Raw genomic sequence first — 9,778 nt, 5'->3', positions numbered from 1 at the left:
TAATTACGGTGACCCAGTATTGTCATTGGGCCTATATTCATGCTACTTTGGGCTTTCTTAACCCATTCAATTGCTTACGGGCTTCTTCGACCCATTTCTCCCTCCTTGGGCATCCTTGGCTCTTTTTCTTTCCTTGGGTATCCTCGGCCCATTCCAATTTTGCATTTCTATAGGCTTTTGCTAACTCTTTTGGGCTTCCCTATCCCAATTACCATATCCTTTACCTTTGGGCTTCATAGGCTTTCTATCAACCCCTTACTCACTTATTTCATTCCTTCGGGTTTGGTTTGGCCCATTCTTGCTTTCTACTTCACATAATGCCCATGAGTTTACTAATTTTTTCTCTAGGCGCCTTTAGGCCCGCTTGCTTCTTTCGAGGCCCATTTATTATTTTATGGGCCTATGATCCATTATTCATGCCATTCGGGTTTAATGGTTTTTTCTCCCAATTTACTAACTCTTTTCTACCCATATTGTTGGGCTTCTTCCTGCTATTGGGCCTTCCTCCCAAAATGAGCATCAACAGCCAGTAAGCTTTAAAAGATAAAAAGTTTTTTTTTTTTAATCTTTTTAACCTTTTCATATAGAAAATTATATTATAATTGGTATTATTAGCCAACTGATTTGAAATGTCTCTTGCAAAATCAATCATCATGCGAAATTTGAGTCACCTTTATCTAATCTGCCACTAGGGGTGTCAATGTTCGACCTAACCCACAAACATGACACGAACCCGACACGGGTTTTTGTGGGTTAGGGTTGGGCCTTAATGGGTTTGGGTCATAAACGGGTCGACCTGAAAGCGATACAATAATAAATGTGTCATAAGCAGGTCAACTCGCATAACTTGCAATAGACACGTTTGACACGCCAATTTATTTGTGTTAAACCAAAATGACCTACGTAACACAACCTGTTTAACTTGTATAACAGATAAATATTTATTTTATTTTAGATTTGTCAAATGCCTTTTATATCCAACATATATTTTAAATTTAAAAAGAAAAGTGAGTAATTACAAAAACTTATAAGGAATATAATTGAAAATTGAAACTTTACAAATCCTAGATCTCTAAACCCTACAAACCCTAAATCTCTAAACCTTCTTATAAATATCTAATTTTTTTTTTTTTTTAATTTCAGCTGTACTACTTACTCTACCATCTTATAGACTCATGCTCAATTCTTAAATTCAGAGTCTCAAACCGATTATTGCTCTCTCTCTCTCTCTCTCTCATGTGTTTAGTGAGTTTTAGAACTATAAAAAACCGTTTTCTTTGTGTTTCAAAATTTTGTAGTAATTTTTTCTACATAATGTTTTTGTTTTATAAACTTCGAACCCATGTGCTGTTATTAATATATGAGATATATTAATTGTTGATTAAGGCCACAGTTGTAGCTTTTGTCTTGTGTCGTGTGTTTTTTTTTTTTTTTTTGTATTAGTGTTGGACATCGTCTGCATATCTTGCAAGTGGGTTTATTGAGATAGTTTTAAACTAGATTTGATAGGTATTGCTTTTAAAACTGTTGAGGCATGATCATATTTTGTAACTACTAATACTTATATATATATATATATATATATATATATATATTTGGCATAGAACTTGCACAAATGAAATTGGATGTGCTTGTGGAAGCTTTTATGAATTTGGACATCAACAAAGAATCTATGGATGATAATCGTAGTCATAGTTAGGATTAGTCTACTATTTGCACCGATTCTTTCAATATTGATACTTAGCATTTGGCAAGTTCCAAGGATATTATATTTTTGTTAAACTATGTTATTTCATTTTTGTTAAACTATGTTATTTTGAATTTGGGTTGAAGTGTATGCACTTCTTTTAGAATGTAAAGAACTTATTTCTAGATGAATGTTATATTTTTGTTGAACTATATTATTTTGAATGTGGGTTGAAGACTTGAAGTGTATGCACTGCTTTTGGGGTGTAAAAAAAAGTTTCTAGATGGATGTTATATTTAATATTATGTAAGTTGAAATGGGTTGTGTTATATTAATGTCAACCTAACACGACTCATTTATTAAGCGTGTCAAATGGTTGGGTCAGGTCAACCTGCCTTATTAACAAGTCGAGATAAAGTTGAAGGATTATGACACGATTATTAAATGGGTCGGGTTAGGGTTGAGCCATTTAGTCGAATTCCCCTACCTCAATATGACATGAACCCGACACACTAATCCAAATTGACACCCCTATCTGCCAGTAATTGAACTAGTAGAAAAATCATTTATTTTCCACTGCTTTGCTTGATTTGGTCTTTGTTATTGTGACCTAGACTTGTTAAATTGGACTAAGTAATAACTTGACTAATTAACTAGGTTAAATCAATTGTTTTTAAGGGGTCTAAAAACCAACAAGTGGTATCAAAGCATGTAGCTCTTTTGTTTTAGATCTTTTTATCTAAGAGCTGATCCTTGACCCTTGTTGTCATGGATAATTTGAAGTGTCTTTTTGATCATGTTTCTGCTCATGCTTCTGTTGATTTTATTGATGCCTATGAAACTCTTCGTAAAGAATTATTGAAATCTATGAAAATTGCTAAGAAATTAAAGGAAGAGTTAAAATTGGCTAATCTTGAAAAAGAGGAATTGATTGTTAGATTAGATGAATCCAATAAAAAGAATGAATTTTTGAGAAATCAAATTTCCTCTCAAGATGAGAAGATGAAAAGCTTGGAACAAGAGTTAGTTGAATCTAAAGCTAAAATTGAAAATTTGACTTGTACCAAGTCTGCTGTTGATAACAGAAGTGTTTCTGTTTCTCTTAAGCCTAAAACTGAGAAAGTTTATATCCCTCCTTTCAAGAGGAATAATAAAGAAAAGGCTTATTTTGCTAGGTTAGATAAAGGTAAAAGTTCTGATGTTGACGCCGATATTTCTAAACCTATGTCTAAACCTATTGTTAGAGAGCATAATAAATCTGTTTTTGTGCCTACCTATCACCTTTGTGGTGTAGTTGGTCATATTAGACCAAATTGTTCTTTGCTAAGGCAAAAACCAAAATCTGAGACTAGATTTGTTGTTAGGAATACTAATGTTCCTAAATTTGTTCCTATTTGTCACTTTTGTGGTATCCATGATCACATTCGTCCTAATTGTCATAAACTAAAATTTAAGCATTCTATGTTTCAATCTAGGATTTGTGATGATATTTCTCCTACCATAAGTCCATATAAATTGTTTCATATTCTTTTGAAAAATTTGAGCTTGTTGGCTTGTGAAAGGAATTTGCAGGATTTCAGTCTCTCTCAGAAGATTGGTGTAATTCCTCAAATACACTCTGCTTCTCATGGATCTTCCCTTACAAAGCCGAAGACTCGTGCTATATGGGTGAGAAAAAATTCTCTAAAGTGAGTGTTGCTGACTTGTCCCTGATTTAATTCTTTCAATTGTTTGTGGACATGTCTTGTTAATGTTTTTGGTTGTTTTGTTTCTTTTAGAATTTTTTTTTATTTAATAAAAAAAAATCCAAAAACATTGAAAAATTTTCAAAAAGAAAAAAATATTTTATTTTGAGTCTTGTTTTATTTTTCTTGAGGATTACATGAATTATGATATCTCTCTCTTGATTTAGAACATGCTTGACATTGTGGAGAAACTTAAATAGTATGTGTTCTATAAGTGCTAAGCTATTTCTAATTCTGTGTAAGTATGTACTAGTTTGTATATGTACTCATGGGTTAATTAAGAAATTGATATTTCTTGTTTGTGTACTCTCTATAGCTTAGTTAAGCACTGTCATGCATTGCATTTGCATTGTTCATTTAGCATAATGTGTGCTTTTTGTTTTGGTCATAAATTTTTTAAAACCAAAAAGATTTTTGTGTTTTGTATTTCACATCTTGGATTTATAATCAAGGATTGGCCATATTATCTTTACATAACAAGTTTATGTACCTTGTTTAGCTTGGATGAGCTTCTTGTATTGCACTTTACTAGTTTGAGCTTTGTAGTGCATGTTGTGTGGGAGACGTTTATAGTTTTTGATCACTTTGTCTTGATCTTGAAGTCACATGTCTTTGACTGTCGGACTTGAACCTTTTGAGAATGGCATAAATAACCATCTCACCACTGTTCACTAGCCAATCATGAATACCTTAGTGCATATCATAAGATTTTGTGCTCGAGAAAGTGTAGCACATGCACAAAAAAGAACATAAGGTGAAGTCTCAGTTTAAATTGCTTAATACTTAAAATTGGTGTGTACTATTAGGCTTGATGCCAAAATCACATGACTTAAAATTGGTGTATATTATGAGGCATAAAATCAAGAAACTTACATGATTGCAAGCTTGTTTTCTAGGAGATTTGGGAGTTATATGATGTAACTCTTTAGGTGATAGTCTCTTTCAAATTCTATTTGATGAATTTTGTAGACTTTGTGATTGATTTCTATTTACATATCATCTCATAGTTTTTGCTAGTTGCACACACTACACAAGTTACTCTTTGATAAACTTGGTACATTATATTGTGTGTGATCTTGTTGTGGCCATCCAAGATTAAAGTTCCTTGATTTTGATGCAAAATGTGCTTAATGTTTGAGTTTTTGAGGACAATTGGTTGAAAAATTTGTTTTTGAAAGATCTGGGTTGAATTCAAGTGTTTTTTAAAAAAACTTTTAATCTCATACTCATGCATTTCATTCATGAAATATTATGCTTTGAGGAGTTTCTGCATTAAATTGCTCTGTTTTTTCAAAAATTTAATTTTTCCATGCATCATTTATGTTTAGGATTCACATGCATTCCATTGTTTTCTGTATCCATCTTGTAGTTTTGCAGTCATATCTCTCATTGTTTTCACACATAACATGCATACACTTTGCTAAATTGGGTACTCAACTTGATTTAAAAATTGAATGATCAATTTTTGAGTTATGTACTTTCTAGTATATGCTATTTTTATGTGTGAATTGTAGAAAATTATTTTCTTAAGAGATATAATGGATAATCAATGAGCAAATATTTTTTCTACTTATGCAACTGTTTATGGGTCACATAGTGCCATGTTTGCATTTTATTGAAAGAGAGAATATTTTTTGTGTATCCTCAACTTAGTTTTTTTTTAAAACTTGGTTTGTGTCTTTTTATTTATCCCCAACCCCTTTATTTTTCCCCAAAACTGTTTTTCCCAACATTTGTTTTGTGTTTCCTATTTTTATAGGGGGAGAAGCTTGTTTTTAACCTGTGTTGTTCATAGGGGGAGTTGTCTCTATTTTCTATAGAGTTGAATTGCTTTGTGTTCCTGTATTTCTCTATTTTCTCTTATTCTCTGTTGCGTATGTTTTCTGTCGACCTTCTGATTGGGTTGTCTTTGTCAATACGTGACAAAAAGGGGGAGATGAAATGTGAGAACATGTGGGAATCCTGTTTGTTTTGTTTAGGGGGAGATAAAATTGTTTTTCAAAGGGGGAGAATATAAAAACTTATTAATGTATCTAACTTAGGGGGAGAGTTAGTTTATTTTTTTAATGTTCTGTTTCATATTATTGTATATATGTCTTTCTTTCCACACATGCGGTGATATGTTTGTTGAGTGTTTCAAGAAAGACAGGTGCATTCTGATCAAGAACTTCTACCTTTTCTTGCAACTTCTAGGTTAGGAGTCTTAGATTGGGATTTGTGATGTAATTGGGCATTTTATTGTATTGGGTTGTTCTTGTATTTGAGCATTTCATTTTGTATGAAAGTTTTGTCACAAATTGCCAAAGGGGGAGTTTGTTAGGTTCTAAATGTTTAGAACAATTGGCAAATCATGAACACAAACTTGTCTAGATATAGATCTTAGAGTCTATAGGTTTTATTAGATAATGCTCAATGTGATTCAAGTCAAGATTCAAGAACATACAAGCTGCAGGAAGAAGATTTCATAATCTGTCTGGTTCGATCGATCGAAAGACAGGCTCGATCGATCGAAGTCGTATCTGCAGAATTTTAATTAAGTCCAAACAGCAGTTCAAGCCCATTTAGGATTAGGATTTCTAATCTACTTCTCCCAGTATATAAAGGAAACCCTAAGCACGTTTTTATGTAGCTTTTTAGAGAGAAAAGAGTGTGCCTCTTTTGTATTTAGGGTTTTGTTCCTAAAAAGCTCTCTTATGTCTTCTACCAGTGCTATTCCTTGAAGAATCTCAAGATCCGGTATTGTAGAAGTTGCTGCCTTCTCTAGTCATCAAAGTTGCTGTCTTGGAGTCACAAACAGGAGAGTTTGTGTTGCTAAACCTTTGAGTGGGATCTCAAAGTCACAAACGGGGGTGTTTGTGTTTTGCAAAGGCCAAAGAAAGAAGGAGTCCGTGGATTCGGAGCTTGCACGTGATCGTGTCAGTAAGTTCTATTGGTTGGTAGCAATAAGAAGTCGAGCGTGGAAGCTAGTAAGTCTTATTGTATGAACTTCGATTCTTTCAAGTTAGTGGATTCAAGTTTACCTTGAGGATAGCTAGGTCAAATCCTCCCCAGGTTTTTACCGATTTGGTTTCCTGGGTGATCATATCTTGTGTTATTTATTTTTCGCTGCTTTGCTTGATTTGATCTTTGTTATTGTGATAACCTAGACTTGTTAAATTGGACTAAGTAACAACTTGGTTAATTAACTAGGTTAAATCAATTGTTTTTAAGGGGTCTAAAAACCAAAATCTTCAAATGAAAACATGCCAAAAGCCAATGTAAAAAATAATGACTATGTAAGGCCTAAGAAAAGGAACTTCAAACGTAGGCCAAATGGAAATCAACCTTAACATAAGACCCACTCTAATCAAAGAAAGAACCAAGCACACCATCCTAAGCATTCTCCAAATAATGGCATCCACCCTAATAATAGCAATTATGCATGTTTTGTATGTGGAAAGCCTGGACATTTGGCTAGAAATTGTCGTTTTCGAAAACATGGGCCTATGGCTCAAGCCAATGTCATTGAAGAGCCTCTTGTGGCTATGGTTACTGAGATTAATATTCTCGAAGGCTTAGGAGGGTGCTGGATTGATTCTGGGGCAATCAGACATGTTTGTTATGATAAAACTTAGTTCAAGACCTACACCATCTTGGATGAGAAAAAGAAAATTATGCTTGGTGATTCTCATACCATTGAAGTTGTGGGCATTGGAGAGGTGCTTCTCAAATTTACTTCTAGAAGATAAGTCACTTTCAAAGATGTCTTTCATGTTCCTGACAGTAGAAAGAATCTAGTTTCTAGTTTTTTGTTGAATAAGGCTGGTTTCAAACAAGTCTTTGAGGCTAATCATTATGTACTCTCTAAAAAGGGCATGTTTGTTGGCAAAGGCTATGCTTGTGATGACATGTTTAAACTTAATGTTGAGATGAATGAAAATTCAATTTTTGCTTATTTGTTTCTTGTGTGAATGTTTGGCATGATAGATTATGTCATATTAATAATAAATATATGAAAAATATGAGTGGTTTAGGTTTAATTCCTAAACTTGAAAATGAACTTGAAAAATGTGAAATTTGTAGCATGACTAAAATTACTCAAAAGCCTCATAAATCAATTGAAAGAAATACTGAATTACTAGAGCTTATCCATAGTGATATTTGTGAATTTGAAGGACATTTGACACGTGGAGGTAATCAGTATTTTATAACCTTTATAGATGATTTTTCAAAATATTCATATGTCTATCTTATGAAAAATAAAAATGATGCTTTTGAAAAATTATCAATTTTCTTAAAAGAAGTTGAGAATACTTTTGATATAAAGGTTAAAAGGTTTAGAACTGATAGAGGAAAAGAATATGATAATCTTGGTCTTAATAATTATATTTAATCTTTTGGTGTTGTTCATGAGACTACTGCCCCTTATTCTCCATCTTCAAATGGAGTAGCTGAACGTAAAAATAGGACTCTTATAAATTTAACTAATGCTATGCTTGATAGTTCTGGGGCTCCTAAATATTTTTGGGGTGAAGCTATTTTAATTGCAAAGTTTGTTTTGAATAGTGTACCTCATAAAAAGACTTTTTTAACTCCCTTTGAAATATGGAAAAAATATGAACCAAATCTGAATTTTTTCAAAGTTTGGGGTTGCTTAGCATATGTGAGGCTACCTGACCCTAAAAGACCTAAACTTGGGGTAAAGGCTTCTACATGTGTATTTTTGGGTTATTCTTTATATAGCACAACTTATAGATTTTTTTTATATTGATAATAATACAATAATTGAATCTAGAGATGCAATATTTCATGAAAATAAATTTCATTTAAATATAAAAATAGTGGGGGTTTTGAACAACAAGGGAATTTTGAATGTTCAACATCTAAGTCAAAAGATGTTAATGAATATGAGATTGAACCTAGGAGGAGTAAAAGACCTAGAATTGAGAAGGTTTTTGGTCCTGAATATTATATGTATAATTTACAAGGTGACCCTACTTCTTTAGAAGAAGCTTTATCTTCTCTTGATTCAGGTTTCTGGAAAGAAGCCATCAATGATGAGATGGATTCTATTATCTCTAATAATACTTGGAAACTTGTAGATTTACCTCCAAGTTGTAAAACAATTGGATGTAAATGGGTACTTAGAAGAAAATTAAAACCTGATGGATCTATTGAAAAATTCAAAGCAAGGCTTGTAGCTAAAGGTTTTAAACGAAAAGAAGATATTGATTTTTTTTAATACTTTTTCTCCTGTTACTAAAGTTACGTTTATTAGATTATTGATTGCTGTAGCAGCTATTCATAATTTGATGATACATCAAATGGACGTAAAGACGGCATTTCTAAATGGAGATTTAGAAGAAGAAATTTACATGGACCAACTAGAAGGTTTTACAATGCCAGGTAATGAGCACAAAGTATGTAAATTATTAAAATCTTTTTATGGTTTAAAACAAGCACCTAGACAGTGGCATGAGAAATTTGATCAATGTTTGCTTTCTAATGGTTTTAAAACAAATGAAAGTGACAAATGTATATATTATAAAACTTTTGATGATGTTCATGTTATAATTTGTTTATTTGTTGATGATCTTCTAATTTTTGGTCCTAATATGGATATTATAAATGCTGCCAAAATGCTTCTTAAGAATAACTTTGATATGAAAGACTTAGGAGAAGCTAATGTGATTCTTGGCATGAAAATTTCTAGAACTTCAAATGAAATATTTGTAGATCAATCTCATTATATAGAAAAAATTTTGAAAAAATATAATTACTTTGATTGTAAACCTGCAAGTATTCCTTTTGACTCTAGTGTGCATCTTTGTCCTACCAAAGATGAAAATGATATTTAAAATCAAAAGGAATATGCTAGTATTATTGGTAGTTTTAGATATGCGATTGATTGTACTAGACCTAATATTGCTTATGCCATTGGAGTTTAGCAAGATTTACTAGCAAACCTAATTTTGAGCATTGGAATGCCATGACTCAATTAATGAGATATTTAAAAAGAACTGTGCACTATGGTTTGCTATATCAAAGATATCTTGCTGTTCTTAAAGGATATAGTGATAGTGCTGCCCCTATTGGTAGAGTGCACAATAAATACTATAATGGTAAATCTAGATCTATTAGAAGAAAACACAGTACTGTGAGATCATACATAAACAATGGTACCATAAATGTTGATCATATTAGTACAAATGATAATATTGTAGATCCATTAACTAAAGTTCTTGCTAGTGAAAAGATCTGGATAGCATCGAAGGGGATGGGACTTAAGCCCAAAGAAGAATAAACTACCTATGAGGATACCCTACCTAGGGATTAGAGATCTCAAGAACTAGGTTCAAAAGGGAAA

Source organism: Quercus lobata, chromosome 6, assembly GCF_001633185.2.
Source record: "Quercus lobata isolate SW786 chromosome 6, ValleyOak3.0 Primary Assembly, whole genome shotgun sequence".
In the NCBI taxonomy this organism is placed as follows: domain Eukaryota; kingdom Viridiplantae; phylum Streptophyta; class Magnoliopsida; order Fagales; family Fagaceae; genus Quercus; species Quercus lobata.
The sequence above is the reverse complement of the archived record's forward strand: the minus strand, read 5'-3'. Positions refer to the sequence as shown.